We start from the raw sequence: 24,677 nt of genomic DNA on the forward strand, positions 1-24,677 counted from the left end.
ATTGCGTAATATTAGTTGTAATATTGCTGCTTGCTTGGCCAATTTGAATATTTTGTCATTGTTGTTTGTGTTAATTGTTTTGTACTGCTGCATTGCCTCGTCCCTTAGTTTAGCATCTGAGCTCAGTAGATTTAAGTTAGCTTAAGAGGGGGTAGACTATATAAGAAACTGACTATGGAGAATAGGTAAAGAATGCATTACGAAGTTATATGAAAAAGATTTGGGCCCAAATGAGTATTGTACAATCAGAAATAATTATTTTGAAAGAAATATGAACAGAATACAGAAAGCAGGCTTAGATAGGACTTTTTGGGAATAATGATTAACAAAGGGAGATCTCCATGCAAAATACTGCAGTAAAACAAACCCTGTCCTTTCCCTTTTGTGTTATCCCACTATATGTTTGTGTACCCTTGTGTACGTGTTTTCTTCCTGTCTCTGGGTACTGTTTCATAGAACTTTTTTCTCTTCTAATACTAAGTTACATTCACTATGATGAGGAATACTGTTATCCTCAAATACAATTGGCATTAATAATGTGTTATTTACTTTGTAAAGATGTTTAGACATTATTTATTCTGTTTTGTTTTAATGCTCATGTGTAAAGTTGATGTTTCAAAAGTTATTCTGATCGTTTATGTATTTACTTATGTCATAATTCCTGTAACACTGATGTACATGTTTATTTCTATTCTGTTGTAAAGCCTGTACTACAAATGTTATCTGTATTGTTATGTTCTTTAATGATGTATTTAGTACCTTTGTAATTGTATTCTCATGTTATAACATTGTAATTGACACCAGTTCATCAAATTAAGTAACTTGTAAGCATTCATTTCACTGCACACATTTCTGTTGGGCATAGTATATGGACAATATGTGAGAAGTAGGGAGTGATAGTGTTTGCACGTATGTTAATAATTCAGCAAGGGACTGGATAACAGCATTGCTGGTTCTAAGGACAATTCCAAAAACTTTGTGCGTGCACAAGTGGTGGTTTATGGACTTGTTATATTCTCCGCAAGACTCTTCGATGGTGATTGTGCACCTGCACAGTCGCAGCAGATGGCTGCTGGCCATCTCTACAAGGACTACAGTGGGTCTGCATCTCTGATGACCCACCAATACCATACTCTCTACCAGGACTACAGTGGGTCTGCTCTGTGATGACCTACCTACCAATCTTCTTCAAAACGTCGAATGACTCTGCTGTGGGTTTGCTCTGTTGTAGCCCATTACCTGTCAGCATGTCAAGAGTCAGCACTGTCTTTCCGTTGGAAGGACAACACTACTTCTTCAAGACTGCATGAAAATCCACTACTTCCGTGTGCATTGTCTTTTACTGCTCAGACTTTGAGAAAAGAAACGGCAGTATCCCTGTGATGAATGATCAGGACTGTCTTTATGGACTGTGAGAAAATTTTAGCTTTTGACCAACATTGTATCAATAAGTGTGTGCATTTGATTTCTTTGTTATTGTAATTACGATGGTGAAAAATTTTAACAAATATGTATTGGCCACTGCCCAAAAATATTTTGTAAAATTTTTTGTGGGGCGTATGGGGGCTATGTAAGTAGGCTGTTTATGTTTTCTCTATGTAAGTAGGCTGTTTAGGTTTTTTTATTGGTAACGCCACCTCTGTATGAAAATCACTGGCTGTGCTGTGTGCAGTCTGTGGCTGCTTAGCATTGTTGTAATACTCGCCATTGTAGTGTTGGGCAGCGGCAGCTGGATGTGAACAGCGCGTAGCGTTGGGCAGTTGGAGGTGAGCCGCCAGCAGTGGTGGATGTGGGGAGAGAGATGGCGGAGTTTTGAAATTTGTCATGAACTGCTATATTTATATATGATGATATCAAGGTAAATACATTGTTTGTTCTCTATTAATATCTTTCATTTGCTAACTATCCCTATCAGTAGTTAGTGCCTTCCATAGTTTGAATCTTTTATTTAGCTGGCAGTAGTGGTGCTCGCTGTATTGCAGTAGTTCGAGTAACCAAGATTTTTGTGAGGTAAGTGAATTGTGAAACGTATAGGTTAATGTTAGTCAGGGCCATTCTTTTGTAGGGAATTTTGAAAGTCAGATTGCGTTGCGCTAACAAAATATTGTGTGTCAGTTTAAGCACAGTCATGTATAATTGTTCAAAGGGGACGTTTCAATTCTTGTATATAAGTACTCCGGACAAAGGGGCTGAAATTGATTGCGTAACGAATGCTATATTCCATAAGGAGTTGCAGAGTTATCTGTTAAGGCGTATGCGCTATATGTGTGCAATTAAATGTGTGGAAAGTGGAGAAGTGACAGAGGAAAATGTAGAAGCTGGAAACTCCAATGCCGTGGTTAAAGAAATTCCTATGGGGTAGCATCTTCAGTGGCATCGTCGACGGCGTCCGTCAGGAACACCGAGGCTGGAGTATTAACGCCACATCCCATCACAGAAGCTTTAGTTGGGACAAATCAGGAAGAATCTTGTCAGGACGTTCGGGTGAAAGCCTTCCACTTCCTGGAGACGACAAACTTTGAGAATGATGGAAATGCCGCCTCTGTGGTTTGGGATCTGCCACAATCCACTTTGTGCAGCATGCAGGGAATGCTAGCTGTTCGATGAATCCATATAGAAATCCATTGAAACTTAAGCATTTTACGCAATACGCGTACGTGGCATTTGTAATAAACTACCTTTAACACGTGTTATGCCTGTTTAAGTAGATATACAGCAACAGAGTACTGTTGTAACAGTCTGCCGCCGGGGCTCAGTGGCAGCCGGCACGGTAGCTCAGCGTGTGCGATCATAGAGCTGGCTGGTCTGAGTGAATGGATCAACAACCAACTTAAACGGATGTCATGTGACGTCCGCTGCGACCAAATACAACGAACAATAACGAACAAAATGAAAAAAAAACAAGAAAAAAGTAGTTAGCGTGTCTGGCTGCTATGTGGATATGTGGAGGACTTCGTTCGATTCCCAGTACTGCCAAAAATTTTTCTTGATTGGAAGACTGGATCACGGTGCACTCAGCCTCGTGATGTCAGTTGAAGAGCCACTTGAGTGAGAAGCAGCGGCTCCAAGATCAAGGAAGCTCACGATAGCTAGGAGAGCGGTGTACTAACCCCGTGTCCCTCAGTACCACATCCGAATGACGCCCTTGGCGAAGGACGGTACGGCGGTCGATCGGTCCCGATTGACCCGTTTGCTCCAGAACGCGATTCTTTGCTTTGATTTACTATTGGTGTAGACAATTTTTATAGACGTAAGTGGTTAGTGGGACTTTATGCACACTCCAAGACCACACAGCGCCACATTGGGAAAATGTTAGTTGTTGTTATCCATTTTAGGATGATGTCATGTAGGAGGTATCCCTACTTGAGAGAGGTTCTTTTAAAGCAGGAACATGTTTAGTAAATGGTGAATGGAAATTAGAAGGGGTAGTAAGCCTATTTCATATCAGGAGAAGTACAAGGAAGTATATGATCAAAACCATCCTGACTCCTACTAAAGTCGACGTTAATATCGGATGTGCCAACCCTTCACCTTTATGGCGGCTTGAACTCTGCTTGGGATACTTGCAATGAGGTGTTTGAATGTCTCTGAAGGTATGGCAGCCCATTCTTCCTCGAGAACCGAAACCAGAAAAAGAAGACGCGGAGGTCTGGAGCCAAGTTGGCGTTCTAGCTCACCCCGAAGGTGTCCCATTGTGTTCAGGTCGGAACTCTATGCAGCCCATTCCATTTCAGGAATGTTATTGTCCGCAAACCATTGCGTCATAGATGTTTCTTTGTGACATGGCGCACTGACGTGCTTATACAGACGATCATCGTCTCTCAGCTGGTTCTCCACTACACATCGCCGTATAATGTGTTCATATCTTCCCTCATTTAGTGTTTTCTTAAGGGCAATAACAATACGCTAGCCACGAAAAACTCACCCATACCGACACACCAACTCCTTTCTAATTCACTGTCTTCACTACACATGGTGGGAGGTAACGGACTCCAGGCATTCGTCCACCTCAAATCTTCCTGTCGTATTGCCAAAGGGTATAACACGATTCATCACTCCAGAAAAACTCGCTTCCAGTCATTCACTGTCCAGTGTTGTAGCCTCAAGTGTCGCTTAGCTCTGACTACAGAAATGAGAAAGCTACTCGACCATTTTAACCCCCTGCGCACAGTCATTGTGCTGTCTGGGCTGCTGGTAGCACATTGGAACTCACCAGAGATCCTTCCACTCATTCCATGCGATTTTGTGCAACCCCACTTCCCAACAATGCTCGACATTCACTGTCCATGAGACAAGATGGACCATTCCATTCTGCTGTTACTCATTCTCCAGTGACAGTACAATACTCCCCGCCTCCGGATGTCCGGATACTTTTGATCAGATAATTTATATCTTGATCAGATCATCAACTACGCAACGAAGAAATACTATGGCTGACATATCAAAACACTGTAAAGAGCAAACATTTGACGGCTGTGCTGGAATGTTTGAATTTGAAAGAAAAAAGCTTCTCATTATAGACCTCTACAAATTCCCAGTTCAGGCTAAACGGCTTTCTTCTTCAGGGTTGACACCACGTTAGGCTCGGTTCTTAAGAAGAAATGAGGCTGATTTTGTGTGGGGACTTAAACATAAACTTCCTGACTGATTCTCCAGAGAAAAGAATACTCATGGATTTACTTGAAGCTTACCATCTTTTACAGACAATATACTTACCAACTACAGTTCAGTGAAACGGCAGCACGAACATAGCCAATGTCTTCATAGATTGTTTTCTAGTTGGTGGGCATAGTGTGAGAAAATTAGTAACGAACTTCCAGATCCTGATACAAGAATAGTAAGTAATACTTAAAGGAATCACGGCAATCATATCGCGCAGTAGTAAACAAAAGATTTATAGACATGAGTCCAATGAGTCCACTTGCAATGGGGACATTTAATGGCAATCTCGAAGGGCAACTTAGCAAGATGTTTACAATACAGACTACTTCAACGACAAATATAACGCATTCCTTCAAACCTTTATTGCTTTCCTTAATAACTATTTCCCATTTAGAAACTGTGGACATATGCAGTACTAATAAGCAACCGATTTGAATAACTCATAGTATTAGAATATCATGTAGGAGTAAACGGGAGCTGTATCATAATATGAAGGACAGTTCGAGTCAGGTAGGACACAGCACTGCAAAGAGCTGAAACATTGCATTACACAAAGAGAATAGAAAACTCTCAGAACATAGTTAAAACTGTACTGTCAACTGTAAAAGTTTTATCACGGCAGAATGTGTGTCTTCAACATATTACACCTCTCTTGTGTGAAAATTAAATAGTAATCCACCACAGTTGCACCAAATATTTAATAATCATTTCTTGGCAATAGCCGGGAAATTGAATCAAAATTTTATTGGTACAGGAAAATACGTAGAAATCTTGAAAACTGGTGTTCCGAGACAACTATTTCAATTGCAGACGCAAGAAACAAACAAAGATGAAATTGGATAAATTACGAGTATTAAACCATTAAAAAGGAAAGGCTCCCTTGAGGAAGATGAAATGCCAAATAGGATTATGAAGATCAATGCACCGCACGTTCGTTCTATAATTAGTCACCTGTGTAATGTGTAATTCAGGTGTGGCCAGTTTAAATCGTTTATATAGATTAGGAACAGCAGAGAGTCAATCACACTTCCTTAGGAAGCGCCAGATATTGCTTCTATTTTTCTCGACGACTCTCCGTCAATTACTAAGAACTGTGTGACCTGTTACTGGTAAATCCTAATTCCTCCCGTTACACTGGTTCGTTCATCCTCCACATTAGTACGTATCAAGGATCCTAATGATTTGTGACAGGTCTAATTACAAACACAAAAGACAACTACTCTTATTCAACTGTAGTTTCCCGCCCTTGTCAATGTTTGAAGCAAGTCGCTGATCATTACACGAAGCGGCAACTTTCTCAAAGATAGACTGGATTTCACAACAGCTTTCTCGTCGTAATAACGCAGCTAGTTCGCGGTAGCGTCTTGAACTGGGGAAGCGAGATGGGACTCCTAGTAACAGGTGCGGGACTCTTTACAGTCGACAGGAAGACAAATAACACTTTCCTAAAATATGGCGCCTTATCAGAAGGGGAGCTGCAGAATTGTGCTGCTGGAGGAGACGAGCCTACCTGGTCTCGCCTCTCAATGTCAGATATACATATTGTACGGGAGTTATTTTAGGAATGCAACTGAAACCAAAGGCATTAGACATCTGTATATACTTGCTAGCAATAGAAGTTGTTTTAATTTATTATGAATACAGTCACAGACCACAAAATTTTTGGTCTGTGACTGGGTTTATAAATAAATATTTCCTGGATCGCTGTGCAATCTAATTGCGTATACGACCCAACTCGTGAATAAAAGCTGAAGTCTCAGAAAGAGGAGTGAGAATGAAACCAAAGTGTACGTGTTATGGGTGATGACAGTCACATGATGTGGGCGACCGCAGTATGACTTTGACGTCAGAGCGGCTCCGAGGTCAGCTGGATGTAACGCCCCGCCATGCTGAAGCCCTTCACCGTTATACCATCTACTGCGGCACAGCAGTACTCAGCATTCAAATTTCGTTTTTTTGATCAAATATATTATCCGAAATCAGTGAACATTAGTGAATTAGCGTCGTACTACAACAATGTGTTCATGAATGAACTACAAACCATAGAAGGAAACCTATTACATCATTACACAGAACATGTAAAAGTAGTGTCGATTATGAATATCTTAAAAGAAGCAGCCGTTGAATTATTAAGTTCTGAATTTTCAATATCAATTCTAAAAAATGAGCTAAAATACTTTCCGTTCGCTTTGAGTCATTCAGTCATAATGAATGCAGTTGTACAAATGCAATTAATTCTCACTTACAACTTTATTGTAATCAGAAGAGAAGCCTAGGCTCAGTGATGTGTGACTCTGAATAGCAGCACAAAATGGCGAAGGTATTACCTACCGAGAGCAGAAACCACGAAAGGGGAAAAACATTGTATACTAAACCTTAGAATCACAGAGCAAAACCAAGTACACGCTGTGACTTTGCTAATAACTGGCTACACATTTGACATTTTATGAATGGTTGTTAGACTAAAGATCCGATTCTGTATAGTCTTCCATCTGACATTTTGACTTTCCAAGCGTAAAGTGATAACGCTGTTAAAATATATGATACAGAGAATTACGATAAACCCACGACTACAAAAGGTGACTCGCTAAGCGAGCCACATGTGTGGGAGATAGACGTGTTGTATATTTAGTTTTACGAGGCATACTAAGTTATTGTCTGACACGACGGCCATGACAGTATATGAAAGAGTTAAATTTCTGCGGATTTACTAGGTTATGGGTTGAACACGAAGTTTGCACAGTTGCACGTTATCGGTATGTAGGCATTCTTTGCCAAACGCAAGACTTTTTTAGCGGGGCGTGACTGGAATGTCCCGTAACCGGCATTTTACATAATAGTGCAGCTCCACTGCACAAAGAGCAAGATTAGGGAGTCCAGTGCTTTAATGCAAATGTCATAAGTTACCTTCCCAAAAGAACAGTGAAAAATTTGCTAAATTCAGCGCATGATCGTTATGTTTCTTTCTTCTGTTTCTGTATTCCATTGCAAAGGCACGGAACTTATGCTACATTAAACACGTTCTTATTACATTCGTACCTACTGTCCTCCTTCCATTAACGTCTAGAGATTCAGTAGTATATGACCACCTACGTACGGTGACCAAGTGATAAAGCAGTCTGTAAGCTGACCATCTTTAGGCGCAGTCTTTAATTTATATTTATTTTTAAAACACCATTCTAATATTCGTGTTAATTTTAAAATCACTAAGCTACACTATTTTAATAGTAATTCTGATGATAGCCTTGCATTTTTTAATCTCAACCTGAAGAATAGGAGCAATCAGAAGCTCGTCTTCGAGTTTTAATTTGATAACCTACAAATTCAAAGGAACGAATACAAAGTAAATAAGATTTTGTACATTTACACACATAGTCCGCAAGACACTGTACAGTGGATTCTTTGTACCACTGCTAGTCATTGCATTTCCTGTTCCACGAGCAAACGGATCGGAGGAGAAAGTGATTTTATTTATGACTCAGTACGAGCTCTAATCTCCCCATTTGTCCTTACGCTACTTGCTCCATATTAACGTTCTGCAACCTGTAGCAAATGTTACGAGGGGATTACAAACAGTTACTCATGTTGTCCAACGCTAAGACCTCTGCGCAACAAGAGAGGCGCATTGTGAGAAGAGAGTATATGTTCAAGATTTCCTGCAGATACAGTTCTGCTGCGGAACGCTTAACAGGTATATCACAGTACGGGAATGAAATAGTGCGGCAGCTGGAAACGTACCAAAAGATTGAAGTACGCGGGTAGTACGACTGTTGCGGACAAAATGTCTAAATTGCCTACAGATTCACCATGCAATTCTGACGGTATATGGACCAAACGCAATTTCGCGTCAAGCGGTTGTTGCCATTTGTCCAAGAAGCCACAGGTGTGGGTGATGCTGAGATGGAAGGAAGATCTTCGACTTCGAACACAGCACGTTCAGGCAACTGAGAAATTGATTCACAGCAATCGCAGAATTTCCAGCTATGAGGACGTTCATATAGCGGTTCTCGAATGGCTAAGTGACAAAGGAGCAGATTTCTATCGTCGAGGAACTGAACGATTTGTAGAATGTTCCGAACGTTGTTTGCATAGATTTGGTGCCTATGTTGAAAAATAGTGTCAAGTACCTGTGTCGCGTTGAAACATAATGCAGCATTCAATAGAAGTTCATTGGCCTGCCGTAATAATGTGTAAGTTGCTTTCTGATGTGCCCTCGTAGTTCTCTAAATTTACTCAATAGCGTTTCGCGGGAACAGCGTCTTCTTCCCTTCGAGTTTACCGATCTAAGCGCAGGGTGCATTTCCGTAGTACTCGCGTGTTGATCGAACCCGTAGGTAACAAATCTAGCAGCAAGCCTCTGAATTTCATCTAAGTCTTCCTTTAATTCACATGTAGATCCCAAATAATCCAGCAGCACTCAAAGAAAAACAATGCGTTGCGCTGTCGAACGCTTTCTGGGAATCTAGGGCTATAGAATCTGCATGTTGACTTGCACCCATCGTTCGAAGAAAATATTGCTGCAATTCTATCAGACCAGCTCTGTGATTGGATTGAACGCTTCCTAGCAAACAGAACACAGTATGTCATTCTTAATGGAGTGAAATCTTCATACATGAAAGTAACTTCGGGCGTACCACAAGGGAGTGCTACAGGACCATTATTTTTCACATTATACATGGGAAGATTCTGTCGTATACAAACAAATCGCACCGCTATAAAAGTGTAGCAAAATACAGAAAGACCTGTAGTTCCCCTCAACATAAACAAATGTAACTTATTGCGAATACATACACAGAAAGATCCAATAATGAATGTCCACACTATTACAGAAAATCACTGGAAGCCGTCCCCTCCATTAAATATCTAAGAGTAGGTTTACGGAGCGATTTATAGCTGGCGTCCACATAAAAGTAATAACGGGTAAGAGAATCCTCAGGAAGTGTAATCCATCCACAAAGGATGTAGCGTACAAAACCCATGTTTCTCCAATACCTGAATGTTGTCCGTCATTCTTTGGTCCGTACCAGACGGCATTTATAGAGCAAATATAAAAGATGCAAAGAAGAGCATCATGTTTCGTTACAGGTAAATTTTGCAAACGTGAAAGCGTCACGGAGCTGCTCACCCAACCCCACAGATGCGTTCTGCATCACGGTGTGGTTTACTGTTAAAATGATTCTAGAAGGGTCAACCAGTATATTGCTTCCTCCTGCATAACGACCTTGAAGGTAAAATCGGAGAGATTCCCTCGCACACGGAGGCTTACCAATGGTCGTTCTTCCTGCGGACCATCACGACTGGAACAACAAAGATGGGATGCGACATGGATACAAAAAGTACCCTCCGACATATACACAAGATGGTTTGCAAAGTATAGATGTATATATGAATGCAGATTAGCTGCAGGTCTCGTGTTCAACGTTGTCAGTGAAAGTGACGTTGTGTCACACGTTTAACAGCAGCTACCGTGGTGGAAGGTGAAATATTATTGTTAACTGTCAAAGGGATCTTTATAGAATACTTGTAGCGGGCGCCACGAAGCTGTAAGTGTGAATAATTCCTCGCGCTGCACTCACGGCCTTACGTAGTACGATGATGTTTCGTGATGCGTGTTCACGGGCGTGAAAGAAACGGTCGTCCTACTCGTATGCAGTTGCTATCCTGCTTCCGTATCATAGGATGCTAACGCTGACTATAGTGCTGTGCTGCCTGACCAGAAAGTAACCACTTGGAATAAATACTGACTTCCAGAATTTGTCCATGACTGGGAAAAGCTGTGGTCACTGTTTTTGATCGAAACGCTGTGCGACAATGTCCAAAATTAAATTCCAAACTTCTTGGCTGTGCCTCATGGATAAGGCATTACGAGACAGTTGATGGTGATCCGTCTGTTAGATCGGACATGCAGCTCGGTGACAGCTGAGAAGAGGAAGCTATATGTTGGCACCAGGTTTCCAACTCTCCAATGTTCGAGTAACATCACACACATCACACTAGACCAGGCTCATCCCGCTCCGAGGGCGCAAGGCAATGTAGTTCAGTGCCCAGCACGCAACCGTGTGTCGGCATAGGAGCGAGGTAGATAGCTGCGGAGCGAGTGAGACCGTAGAGTACTGCTCTGCTCTGGACCGTCACGCGTTCAGATCCAACGTAAAGAAAATAGCAGCGGAAGCGCAGCTCTGTAAAAGTGGTCGATGAGCGGTGAAACAAGCAAACCATTTACTGTTTAGGTAACAATTAATGCTCGTGTGCCAGAATTACTACGAAGAGCTTTAGAAAACAGCGTTCAAAACAAGAATCGAACTTAGTTGTTTTCTGACCCACAGGTTGATTCTATTAGTACTCTATACGCACACTCGTCGTATGTACAGTAGGCGTCTTTAGCAAGATATATCAATTTCTTAAATGAACTAGTGTCATAAATATTCTATTTTAGAAATTATTTTAAGTAAGGAATATAGAGTCTCATGCTTACTGTTAGTAGTTACAAGTAAATATTTTTTGTCGTACTTCGTGCTATAGCTTTTTGTATCCCTTTTCAAGAGTTTAGACATCGGATCCTTAGTTTCCTATTTTGTACGCAATAATTTTAATTGACCAAGTTTGGAAATTTATTAAAAAAATAGAATTAAGGTTATAAAGACATTTAATTCTTACAGTCAACATTGTTAAAGAAGACAGTTAACATTTTACACGTTTTTCTTTTTCGAGGAAATAATTTTTTCTGTGTTGGTACAGTATTCCAGAGACTGCTAACCTCAAAGAATTAGCCCAATTTTTATCGCTAAGTGGCGAACGGTTCTTAGTTTCAGCAAGATTTAACAGGGAGAAAAAGCGCTCACAAATACACGTGGAACCAAACACTGAGAAAAATTTGGCAACGTGCTTTTCTCTTGTGCAAAACAGCTGTAAAAGTCATCCAAAGTTTTACACATAAGAAAGCGGTCCTTCAGGCGGATATCGCACTGCAGGTCAATCAGCTCAAGTTGAAACACTTGTGAGACGTCCTCTGCCCGAAGGGAAAAGCGGCCAACAAATACATCTGAGGCCGGTTGAGGTTGGCTTATCTTCAAAAGTCTGGTTTCATACTCTTCTTGTAATTTGCAAATGATTTGAACATAATCTGAAAAATCCACATCTTCTTTAACGCTGTTTAATGGGGGGAAGTGTCCACAATGCTTCTCAAGAAACTCTTTTCCCACAAAATAAGTTTTTTTTTTTTTTTTTTTGAAATGCTTGAATCGTCTGCACTAAATCAACAACAGAGTGATTTTCGCCTTGGAGTGAAATATTCAAAGTATTTAAATGACCAGCTAGGTCACTGAAAATAGCTAAATTCGCCACCCACTTAGGATCACGAAGTAATTCTTCTGGACGTCACATTATTTCCAAAAAGATATTGATTTCGTCCCTCAAGGAGAAAAACCGATGACGCACCTTCCCTCTGCTCAGCTATCTTACTTCGGCGTGGTAGGGGGTGTCCGGGTATTCCGCTTCGATATCAGCCGGATATTCTTGAAATTGGCGGTGTGTGAGTCCACGTGAGGAAAGATAATTTTATATTTTGACAATCTTCGCACAAAGTGCGTCCTGGTGTATCAGACAATGGACTGCCGCGAATAAGGAACAGCCGACTTTAGCCAGTTTTGAGCCTACGCAACCCAGGAATTCAGTGCTTATCCCTCGTAGTGCGGGGGCTTAATCCGTTGTTATACTGGTCAGTCGTTCCCATTTTAAACCTATAGACTCGAACACGTTTTCCACGGCTAGAAAAATATCCAAACCCGAGGTTGTGTCTTTCAACGGTATAAGGTCGAGAAATTCTTCGGTGACACGCAGATTGTCGTCGACGCCCCGAATGAATATGTCCGCAACGTCCGTGGACTCGTCAAGGCGACAGAAAATGAAACGAAGTTTGCCGCTCTCTCCATTAATTACTGCTCCATATCTGAGGCCATATATTTGACTCGACGAGCAACAGTTTGACGCGAAAGAGCTATTTTTCCAAATTTTTCCGTGAGGTCTGCTGGACAAATACAAACCGCCGAGTCGACCAGGCGATCCCTGATGAGATTCCCAGCCGCAAAGGGTTTCCCTGCTTTCGGAATTCTCAGTTAGCATTTTTAATTTGCGCGCAAACTTTTACCACTAAACACAACTAATTTTGTACAATCCTGTTTTTAAAACACTTTTATCATTTTAACAATTAATTGTTTCATTCATTCAAACCCAAATAAAAAACTAAAAAAAAAGATTGGTTTTTAGTTGCGTTTTCCCCCAGTTCCGCTGAAAAGCGGTCATAGACGCTAGCCAGGACAGCGAAATGTGATCGCAAAATAAATTTTTATCAATTGGAATATTTGCGTTTTAATTAATTGAAAACATAGATCAAACTACGACATATTCTTTCCCATCTATCAAAACACAAATACACAAAAAGGAAGAATGACTCTTAATGGCACTCTGCTGTCGGAGAGAGCGTGTGTGACGGCTTTTCAGAAAGTGGAAAAAAATAACGCACCTGAAACTTTTTCTTATTTCTGTGCGACGCGATTTAATGCAATCCAAATATAAAATTAACAGAAAAGAAATGTTCCATGTTCCTGACAATCTGATATTCGATAACTGGCACATTGCTAAGTGACATATCAGATTATAACATATAGTTTTATTTGTCATCTTTATAAATAATGAAGCCGCGCGGGATTAGCCGAGCGGTCTAGGGCGCTGCACTCGTGGACTGTGCGGCTGGTCCCAGCGGAGGTTCGAGTCCTCCCTCAGGCATGTATGTGTGTGTTTGTCCTTAGGATAATTTAGGTTAAGTAGTGTGTAAGTTCAGGGCCTGATGACCTTAGCAGTTAAGTCCCATAAGATTTCACGCCCATTTGCACATTTTTGTTCGTATATTTCATTATTTTGTCGATGATGCACTGAACGCCCAGTTCTAACCGCATGCCTTCACTCTTTCGCCTCTGTTTTTTCATTCGGGCCTATGTTAGGGTCTTTTTTCTCACTCTCACACAGCAAAAATGGGGCAGCTGTTATATTAGATAACGTAAGTTGAATTTCTTTCCTTACATAGTGGCCGAGTATTCTTTGTACTGTTTGAATGAAAAATCTAAATCTGCTACGTTTACTGTAGAGATCGTGGGATTTAGAATACTTCATGTGAAAGCCCAACTGTGAAACATTCCGAAGCTCGGTAAGTGGCTTTATTATCAGTGACAACTTATACTCTGAGAAGATTGCCGCCATGGACGTCCATTGTTTTTGTTTCTCCTTCACACTATATTCTCTCGTAAAACAGTTCAATTTATACAAATCCTCTGGCATACCATCTTCTGAGCTACCTGTTACCTACTAATAATACTGCGTAACGTTATTACTGCATATTATAAAAGTTTCTTTGAATCTATTTACTAACTTTGTGGTGTCTTCGTTTATGTACACCAGTAGCCGTTAAAACCGCAACATCAGGAAGGTCAGCAAGTAATGATATTTTATTTATTGTGCACGCTATGTATAGCAGGAAGCATAACACAGTGCTGCCCACAGACACGTCAATCGGGACTGGCGGACTTCCGCGTCGTCCTCCGCCAGTGGCGTCAGTTGGATGCCGTATGCAGGAGTTGCTGTCAGCACACAGCATTCGCAGGTGTGGTGGCGCTACCACACCGTCAAGTAGCTCCCCAACGGACACCACCTGGATGACTGAATCTCTAGTATACCTGTCGATCGCGTCATGTCGCACTTTTCAGTTCTGAGTGCACAGTGAGCGCTTAAAGATGCTTAGAACTACAGTGTCTCACCCAAAGTGTGAAGCGTCTGCTGAGAGGCTCCGCCTGATTTCATACAGCCCACATAACATAACTGTCATGTGTTTCTTTGTTCCTGACAATGCTCGGCCACACACTGCAGGTACAACAACGACGTTCCTGCGGAGTTTCCGATGGGAAGTGTTTGACAGCCTGGACTCGACTCCCTCTGATTTTCATCTCACATGAACCTCTGGCTATGAGGACAGCATTTTGGCACAGACAACGAGCCGCAGACCAGCGTGGGGAACTGGCGGAAAGCACAGGCGGCTGCCTTCTACGACCAGGGTATTGGAAAGTTGGTACCACGCTGCCACATATGTCTAAGCCGAAGCAACAACTATGTAAAAAAGTAGCTGAGAGGTGTAGCTAAACGTTGCAAATAAAAAAAAAATTGTGACTCTTCAAGCTTTCCCGGCGGATATGTTGCAAATAGTATTCACGGGTTTGCCGCCGGATCACGTTGTGCAAATTCCACAATATTTCCTCGGAACAACTGTCCGCCATCTTCAGGTGGTTCAACCTTGCCCGTGGCTAGGTACGACTGACGGTATCCGCACGCCGACGCCCCGTCTTTTGAACACGCGCGAAGAATGCTCAGCCGCGGATATCGCGTATGCGCAGTGATTTGCCCTATTCAAACTCCCTCTGCCGAAAATCTCAGAGCAGCTCTACCGCACGTGCGCTGTAGCTGCGTTTGTCAACAGTGCGGCCAGACGTTACTCACCAACGTCCGTACAAGGCCAGTGTTATGACGGGCCTGTTAGCGAAGAATCTTGATATTCGCGTCTTGATTTAATAGCAGCCAATGCAGAGTCCCAGGCTGTGCTCAATTGAAATGCCGTATCCTTGTTGATGAGATATTGTAGAATTTGCACAACGTGATCTGGCGGCAAACCCGTGAAGACTATTTAGAGTACAGTGCATGTCTTAATGCGGAGAGGGAGCGGTTTGTCTTACTTCTAAAACGACATGGTGATTGGCTTTCGGGTCAAGAGCTGAAGCATTTCCAAAACGGTTAAGTTTGTAAAATGTTCGCTTACCGCTATGGTTAAATTACACCGTGCATGGCAAAATGGCGCTATCCAAAACCGGCACTGAGGTAACTGTGGTACACCACTGGCCAAAGATTACAAGGGTGAATGATGGCTGTGGAGATGAGAGACTGTTGAGCAACTGATCACCCAGATGAACCAAAGAGCTACGAACAATGTCTCCTCAACGACTGTTCAGTGAACATCGGTTCATATGGCGTGATTAGCACGATTCTGGTTCATGGATCCATACTGACTCCATTTCACTGGCGACGAAGGCGGAATCTGCGCTCCAGTACCACAGTGGGACGTCCACTGAGTGGCGAAAGGTGGCCTTCTCAGATGAATCACGTTTCATGTTGCATCCGCGTGAAACGTCTGACAGGAACAGCCTGCAACAATAGTCGGAGTGGTCCAGGCCTGACAGGGGAGCGTTGTGGCCTGCTGGATGTTTTAGTTGCGTTCCCTGGATGATCTCGTCATTCTGGAAGGCACAAAAGATCAATGCAAGTATGCATCTATCCTTGGGGACCAGACTCACCCCTACATGTCGTTTGTTTTCCCTTTGCACGATGGCATCCACCTTCATTTCGTTGACTTACTGCAATATATAAGAAAACGCGCGATTTTTTAGTTGGTTGTCGATCTTTTTGTGAAGTTAGTGGCACAATTTAGAGGAAGTTGTACTTGCAGTTTCATTATGGTCCATTTGTGCAGAGTCTCACACACACTAAACACCACGAGCAGGATAATGCAACATGTCACACAGCTCGCGGTGTAGTTTTCAATAGCACCAGGATGAGTTTACCGTACTCCTCTGGCCACCAAACTCCCCGGATTTAACACCAATCGAGAATCGATGCGAATACCTCTTTGGGATTGTTCCCACCATGGATCCTCAACCGAGGAACATAGTGCAACTGGCCACAGCATGGCTCCACATCACTGTCGGTACCTTCCAGCAGCTCGTTTCTCTGTTCCTGTAGGTCCGCCCTGCAAAAGGAGGTTATTCAGGCTTTTGACAGTGCTACGTGGCACTGAGAGACTCCAGGCGACTTCTCGCTGTATTTGTTGTGTACCTCTTGCTTGGTCTACAACGATTTGCATTTATAGTGGCAACGTGGGGATCATTCTACCAATTTTCTTGTCTGTACTTTCATAGTATTGGTACACATACGATATGACTTCGTCACTACGGTAATCTAACGGCGCAGCTGCGTTTTACAGATATTCTGAGACCTCATGTTTTATTTCTCTCGAGACAGTATCTCGGTATCATGTTTCGACAAGATAACACTCGTCCTCACACGGCGAGGTTCTCAATGAACAGCCTACGTGATACTGAGGTACTCCCTCGCGCAGCAAGATTATCACATCACCAATAGAACTGGTGTGGGAGCAGCTCGTACGCCAACTGTGTCTGATTGTCGTATCCAGGATATCGAGAGCCAGTTGTTACTGTTGTGGGTCAACGTATCTTAGGAGGGCATACAACGACTCTACGATCTCCTTCCCAACGACGTCACTGCATGCACGAGACACGAGAGGCTGCAACGAAATTACAAGGAATAGCAGTGTTCTCGCATTGCGAATTTCGTTGTTAAATCGATGTTGTAATCACCGAAATGACAGCTCGTAACCGATCGTCACGCAAAACTTTATTTCACTTCCTCCTCTGCTGCACGTTTTTGTCAGCGAGAGTGTATGAGAGAGAAGCTTTATAACGAGGCGGGGCCGCGGCCTTGCGTCGCTGGACCGGCCTTATACTTTCGCGTCGCGTGGCTCACAATTCTATACGCAGAATGCGAGCCGAGAGAAACCGGCCTACTGATCCACTTGGAAGCTGGCGCTTTCCTTGCGGACAATTGCTCTCCGCCACTGGCCGGTGGGAGGCCGCAGACACTGCTTTACAACTGCTCCGGTCCTCGCTGCAGCGGCCAGGGATACACACTTTCCACGAACATAGTCCCTCGCCTCGTAGAATGCCAGCTGGAGGTATTTCTGGTTGCGAGCCCGTGGTTGCCAGATCTCGGTGGCTGCTGACCCGGACGTAGACGGTTCGACTCCGGACGAGGAAGCAAACCTTCGAGGTCATTCGATCCTGTTAAAGAACATCTGTGAGCTCGCTACACTACGTGGATCCTCAGCTGCTTTTTCCGAGATTGACACACGCTTCATTCTACTCCATATTCAAGTATTGAGTGATTCAGAGAGGTTGTTAAAGTAGCCAAGGATGACGAATAGGAACTTACAGGTACGTTCACTTATTAAGAAGGAGCACGGCTAACACAAATGAACAAAAAAGAAATGATACAAATGTCGTCCTACATCACACACACCTATTTATTGTAGAACCTTAGATCATATTTTGAGTTCCAACATTATTCTCTGCTCGGATCAGAATAACCTTCTCCACGGAAATTAGCATGGATTCCGAAAACATTACTCTTCTCACACAATGTCCTCATTGCTACGGATAGAAGAAATCAGTTTGATTCGGTGTTTCTAGATTTTTGAAACACTTTCGGATAAGAGCCGATGTGGTAGCCTTGTAAGGCAAAAAGTGATCGTATGGTATTATCGTCCAGAAGACCCCATCTGTGAATGTTTGACCGCCTGGTACAGGCCTTTCTTTACTTGGTCCACTTCGGCGACTTTCGCGTCGATGATGATGAGGCGATGACGACAACACATACATCTACATCTACATACATACTCCGCAATCCACCATACGGTGCGTGGCGGAGGGTACCTCGTACCACAACTAGCATCTTCTCTCCCTGTTCCACTCCCAAACAGAACGAGGGAAAAGTGACTGTCTATATGAATCTGTACGAGCCCTAATCTCTCTTATCTTGTCTTTGTGGTCTTTCCGCGAAATGTAAGTTGGCGGCAGTAAAATTATACTGCAGTCAGCCTCAAATGCTGGTTCTCTAAATTTTCTCAGTAGCGATTCACGAAAAGAACGCCTCCTTTCCTCTAGAGACTCCCACCCGAGTTCCTGAAGCATTTCCGTAACACTCGTGTGATGATCAAACCTGCCAGTAACAAATCTAGCAGCCCGCCTCTGAATTGCTTCTACACTCCTGGAAATTGAAATAAGAACACCGTGAATTCATTGTCCCAGGAAGGGGAAACTTTATTGACACATTCCTGGGGTCAGATACATCACATGATCACACTGACAGAACCACAGGCACATAGACACGGGCAACAGAGCATGCACAATGTCGGCACTAGTACAGTGTATATCCACCTTTCGCAGCAATGCAGGCTGCTATTCTCCCGTGGAGACGATCGTAGAGATGCTGGATGTAGTCCTGTGGAACGGCTTGCCATGCCATTTCCACCTGGCGCCTCAGTTGGACCAGCGTGCGTGCTGGACGTGCAGACCGCGTGAGACGACGCTTCATCCAGTCCCAAACATGCTCAATGGGGGACAGATCCGGAGATCTTGCTGGCCAGGGTAGTTGACTTACACCTTCTAGAGCACGTTGGGTGGCACGGGATACATGCGGACGTGCATTGTCCTGTTGGAATAGCAAGTTCCCTTGCCGGTCTAGGAATGGTAGAACGATGGGTTCGATGACGGTTTGGATGTACCGTGCACTATTCAGTGTTCCCTCGACGATCACCAGTGGTGTACGGCCAGTGTAGGAGATCGCTCCCCACACCATGATGCCGGGTGTTGGCCCTGTGTGCCTCGGTCGTATGCAGTCCTGATTGTGGCGCTCACCTGCACGGCGCCAAACACGCATACGACCATCATTGGCACCAAGGCAGAAGCGACTCTCATCGCTGAAGACGACACGTCTCCATTCGTCCCTCCATTCACGCCTGTCGCGACACCACTGGAGGCGGGCTGCACGATGTTGGGGCGTGAGCGGAAGACGGCCTAACGGTGTGCGGGACCGTAGCCCAGCTTCATGGAGACGGTTGCGAATGGTCCTCGCCGATACCCCAGGAGCAACAGTGTCCCTAATTTGCTGGGAAGTGGCGGTGCGGTCCCCTACGGCACTGCGTAGGATCCTACGGTCTTGGCGTGCATCCGTGCGTCGCTGCGGTCCGGTCCCAGGTCGACGGGCACGTGCACCTTCCGCCGACCACTGGCGACAACATCGATGCACTGTGGAGACCTCACGCCCCACGTGTTGAGCAATTCGGCGGTACGTCCACCCGGCCTCCCGCATGCCCACTATACGCCCTCGCTCAAAGTCCGTCAACTGCACATACGGTTCACGTCCACGCTGTCGCGGCATGCTACCAGTGTTAAAGACTGCGATGGAGCTCCGTATGGCCGGTATTACACTATCAAATTTCTTTGTCCAATATCTTTGTCCAATATTTTTGTCAAAGATATTTGACAGTGTAATAGGGACTTTGTCAAATGTCGTCCAATATTTGATCAAATCTAGGGCCTCGCTGTATATTTGATCAAAGAAACCGCTCGTCTTCTGTTCACTGCAATGTGACATGTTACCACATGGAGCCTTAGCATCGCTGCATCGTTCTGTCGTCTGTAGTGTTTTTATAACCATTGCCGGTAAATACAATTGGTGTGTGCGGACAACTACAAAATTAATAGAGATGTCTGAAGCTGATGAGGCGCTTTACAACGTGAGGCACCCTGAATACAAAAAGAGATTAAGAAGATTGGAGACCTAACCTGACCTAACCTAACCTAACCTAACATAACCCTCTCCTGTTGCAAGGAATCGGAGTGTTATAGTGAGCCTCTCTTCTGAAGATGTAGCAGTTCTTAAGTGGATATTGTGCTTTGTGATATGAGGATACACTTCATTGAGCACATACAGAAATGTATGCGCATCCATTCTTAAGTAATTGATGTACGACTTGACGTCTTCCACTGTAAGCTCACGTAACAAGTTTTGTTGAATGCTTCTATCGTGTCGTCGTAAAACCCACGGCTTCACCCAGATTAGATTAGTTTTTTCGTTCCATAGATCCGTGCTGAGGAGATCCTCGTGGATGTGGAACATGTCGATTTTTTAAGCTGAAATAACAATACCAATAGTATGAATAAATACAATACATCATTTGTTTCTATTAAAAATTTCGCCAATGGAGTAGAAGGAGTTGGCCAGTAGTAAGTCTTTCAGGCTCCTTTTAAACTGATCTTTATTTCTAACTAATTTTTTTATGTTTGCTGGCAAATTATTGAAGATGAGTGTTCCTGAGTAGTGGACCCCTTTTTGAACTAAAGTAAGCGCTTTTAAGTCCTTATGCAGATCATTTTTGTTCCTGGTATTGTATGTATGAACTGAGTTGTTTGTTGGAAAACGAGATATATTATTTACGACAAATTTCATTAAGAAGTAAATATACTGAGAGGCAGTAGTTAGTATACCCAGTTCTTTGAAGAGGTTTCTGCAGGAGGTCCGTGAATTTACTCCACAAATAATACGTATTACACGCTTTTGGACCTTGAAAACTTTTGTTTGACTTCAAGATTCACCCCCAAAATATTATCCCATATGACATTATGGAATGAAAGTATGCAAGCTTTCTCACTTTATGTTGCCTATGTCTGCTAACACTCGAATTGCAAATACAGATTTGTTAAGGCCTTTCTGCAGTTCTGTGGTGTGCTCCTCCCAACTGAATTTATTATCAAGTTGTAATCCCAGGACTTTTAAGACTGTCAACCACGTACACAATGCAATTGGAGTACGTAGAACTGCTGCGGTTAAATAACAAGTTGTTGTCAGCCATCTTGAACTTTGACGAAAAATTTGATGACAGTGTAATACCCCTTCTAGTGCTACGTCAAAGATCTTTGTCAAATATATTGGACGGAATATTGGATCACATCTTTGATCAAATCTTTGACAAAGAAATTTGATAGTGTAATACCGGCCTATGCCACGGCAAACTGGCTGACACTGACGGCGGCGGTGCACAAATGCTGCGCAGCTAGCGCCATTCGACGGCCAACACCGCGGTTCCTGGTGTGTCCGCTGTGCCGTGCGTGTGATCATTGCTTGTACAGCCCTCTCGCAGTGTCTGGAGCAAGTATGGTGGGTCTGACACACCGGTGTCAATGTGTTCTTTTTTCCATTTCCAGGAGTGTATGTCCTCCCTCAATCCCACCCAGTCCTAAGCGGACAAAATCGCCTTCTGGGCCGGGAGTCGAAACCGGCCCTTTGATCGAGTCAGCAACGCTACTCGCAAGTCCACGAACTTCTGATCTTATAGAGAAAGTTTCCTGACATGCGGGACGCACTATGCTCTCCTAGATGGAGAGTCAGGGGAGTGTAATAGGACTATTACTGCTCATGCTACGTATTAATGAATTAGTGGATAGTATTAGTTGTAATCTCAAACCTCTCGGAGACGATGAGTGTTCAGTGAGGAAATTCTATGCCGTCAAGATTGCAGTACAATGCCTGGTGCAAAGACCGGCAACCAGCTATTAACTCATAAAATTCAAAGTTTTACAATTTACCAAATGCACACTCGGTATCCTTTCATTACAGGATTAATGAGTCACGTCTGGAGTAAGTCACGTCATATATATATCTGAATTTAACCATTTGCTGAGATACGAAGTGGAACGACCACCTAAGTTCAGTTTCAGGTAAACGAAATAGCAGACTATTATCCATAACTGTTTCTCTACAAAAGAAACTTACAGACGAAACTCTTGTACAACCCATACTCGTCTACCGTTGAAGAGTATGAGACCCGTATCAGGTCAGATCAAACTAACCGGGAACCTTGAGGCATGCACAGAAGCGCGGTGCGAATTGTCTCAGATTTTCTGGCAGACTGTCGAGAAAAGGTGACGCAGTTTTCGTGAAAAAACTCTTAGAAAACTTTAAGAACCCTCTTTCAGGATAGACAATACGGATGTTCTTTAGCCCCCTACATAGCTATCTCTTAGAGAACGTGCAGATCAAATTAGACCGACAACAGCTCGCACCCAGGCGTATAAGCAGTTATTCTTCCTGCGCACTATCTCTAAGGGGAGAGAATCTGTCACGCTCTTCACAGTGATTTGTAGGGTATGGGTCAGCCAAGGATAGAAGTCCGAATAAAAGCACTCCGGAGAGTACACGACCTTGCTTATTCAAATATTTTTATTCTGTTTTACATGGGTGGCCCCGGACCCTAACCACATTTCGCTCCAGCTCGAATTGCTAAAGCTGAATAAAAATGCTTTTAAAATGCGGAGAGTTGACATTTATACCGCCTGACGAGGTCATTTATCTATAAAACTCTGCATTTGAGTACAATAAATACATGAAGGTTAACGAATCTCAAGGCTACATAAGCTGTAGAAACCATACCATATACCTGACAATTGCGGTCAGCAGATTCACAAGAGACGTAAATTGTGTATTATTTGGCAAAAAGTTATACATTAGTTTGAAACAATATATGTTAACGCACGCAGTACTTACAGCGTCATAGTCTCCAAAATAGAAGTTGCCATATTGTATACTCTTCTTTCATTCGTCATCCAAGTGCAAATGTAGATTTTCAACGAAGAGATCAAAACAAGCGTGATGGAACAGTATGCACACTTCATAAGGCCGACATGTGGACATATTGCATAGCTTCCGATGTATTCGCATTCCGGAGAGCCAGTGTCAAAAGCGCAGTTAACACTTTATCCAGATCTTTGCCACGAGCTGCTCCATTCCACTGTGTTTTAGTCACTTAACTGAAATTCCACTTTTGCACTTGGATGACGAATGAAGGAAGAACATGTAACAACAGCTTCTGTTTTGCAGACCATGACTCTGAAGCACTCCATATTTTAACATTTATTATTTCAAGCTAATGTTTAGCTTTTTGCCAAAAAGTACCTCATTTGTGACTCTTGTGAATCTGCCGGTCACCATAGTCTGTTGCACGGTATTGTTATGCTTCTGTAGTCTTTAAATTTATAAACCTTCAAACCTCGCTTGTACAGAAATGCAGATTTTCGCAAAGAACTCACGTTGATGGGTGGTAGAATCATACATCTTTTGGATAAATGCTTCGCGGGTTTTTGTATGTAGTATCAAGCATTTAATGACCTCCTCTGTTGTCATCGTCAGATGGTAGAGTATTCAGCTAATGAAATTGTGCCAGCGTATTTTAGACTTCTCTCTTTTGAGCTAACTGTAAATGAGATATTAAGTTAGTCATCTGTAACTTACGAAACCAAGGAGATACTTAATCGTTAAAAGATGATCAGCACTCCCACCTTTCTTCACCGCTACAACAAATTAAATTGATAGTCCTGGGCAGACGCAGTATTAACTTTAAACAAGAAAGCAAAAGGAGACTAAATGAAGTAAAAGACAGTTTTGGTCTCCGGGCTCCTGGAATTTATAGAATTCGCTGTGAGTGCGGTAGCAGTTACATTGGTCAGTCAGCACGATTTCAGAACGATGCCAAACGAGAAGCGTGAGAGCCAGAAAAAGTCAGTAAGTCAATGTAACGACCACAATGTCTGGTCATTTAACATCAAATAAAACGTTGCCCGAGGCGCTTTTAACAATTATATCACTTCAGCTACTTTCTGGTTAGGTGATCACATCACCGTGCACCGAGCTAGACTGCTTAATGAGCATACCTAACAGTTTTTTGCTTCCCCGTACAAGGCATGTTACCATCATAGATCGATCCTCTCCGTCGATATTTGTTATGTTACTCTGGTTCATTTGTGATCTTGCGAAAGTTAATTTTTAACAAATAATGTTGCAATTAAAATTCCTCAGCATGAATAAGGTCAACGGCCTTGCCGCAGTGGTAACATCGATTCCCGTCAGATCACCGAAGTTAAGCGCTGTTGGGCTGGACTAGCACTTGGATGGGTGACCATCCGGTCTGCCGAGCGCTGTTGGCAAGCGGGGTGCTTTCAGCCCTTGTGAGCAAACTCAGGAGCTACTTAATTGAGAAGCAGCGGCTCCGGTCACATATACTGACATACAGTCGGGAGAACGGTGTGCTGACCACATGCCCCTTCATATCTGCATCCAGTGACGCATGTGGGCTGAGGATGACACGGCGGCCGGTCGGTACTGTTGAGCCTTCCACGGTCTGTTCGGACGGGGGGGGGGGGGGGGACGTTAGTATGAATAAGGATACTAGTTCAGTCAGTTCCGTTTTATTATAAGTTTCTAATTAATTATTACTACTCGGAGTTACGCAT

At 43.2% G+C, this 24,677-nt stretch overlaps 1 protein-coding gene and 1 pseudogene across 1 annotated transcript in view; one reads left to right on the plus strand and one right to left on the minus strand.

Annotated features, from left to right (window-relative positions):
• Positions 1-24,677, minus strand: part of LOC124722163 — a 483,207-nt gene that overhangs the window by 174,218 nt on the left and 284,312 nt on the right. The gene's annotated exons all lie outside the window — the stretch shown is intronic.
• On the plus strand, positions 24,254-24,371 carry LOC124723796 (annotated as a pseudogene).

The sequence above is a fragment of the Schistocerca piceifrons genome, chromosome X (assembly GCF_021461385.2).
Source record: "Schistocerca piceifrons isolate TAMUIC-IGC-003096 chromosome X, iqSchPice1.1, whole genome shotgun sequence".
Taxonomy (NCBI): domain Eukaryota; kingdom Metazoa; phylum Arthropoda; class Insecta; order Orthoptera; family Acrididae; genus Schistocerca; species Schistocerca piceifrons.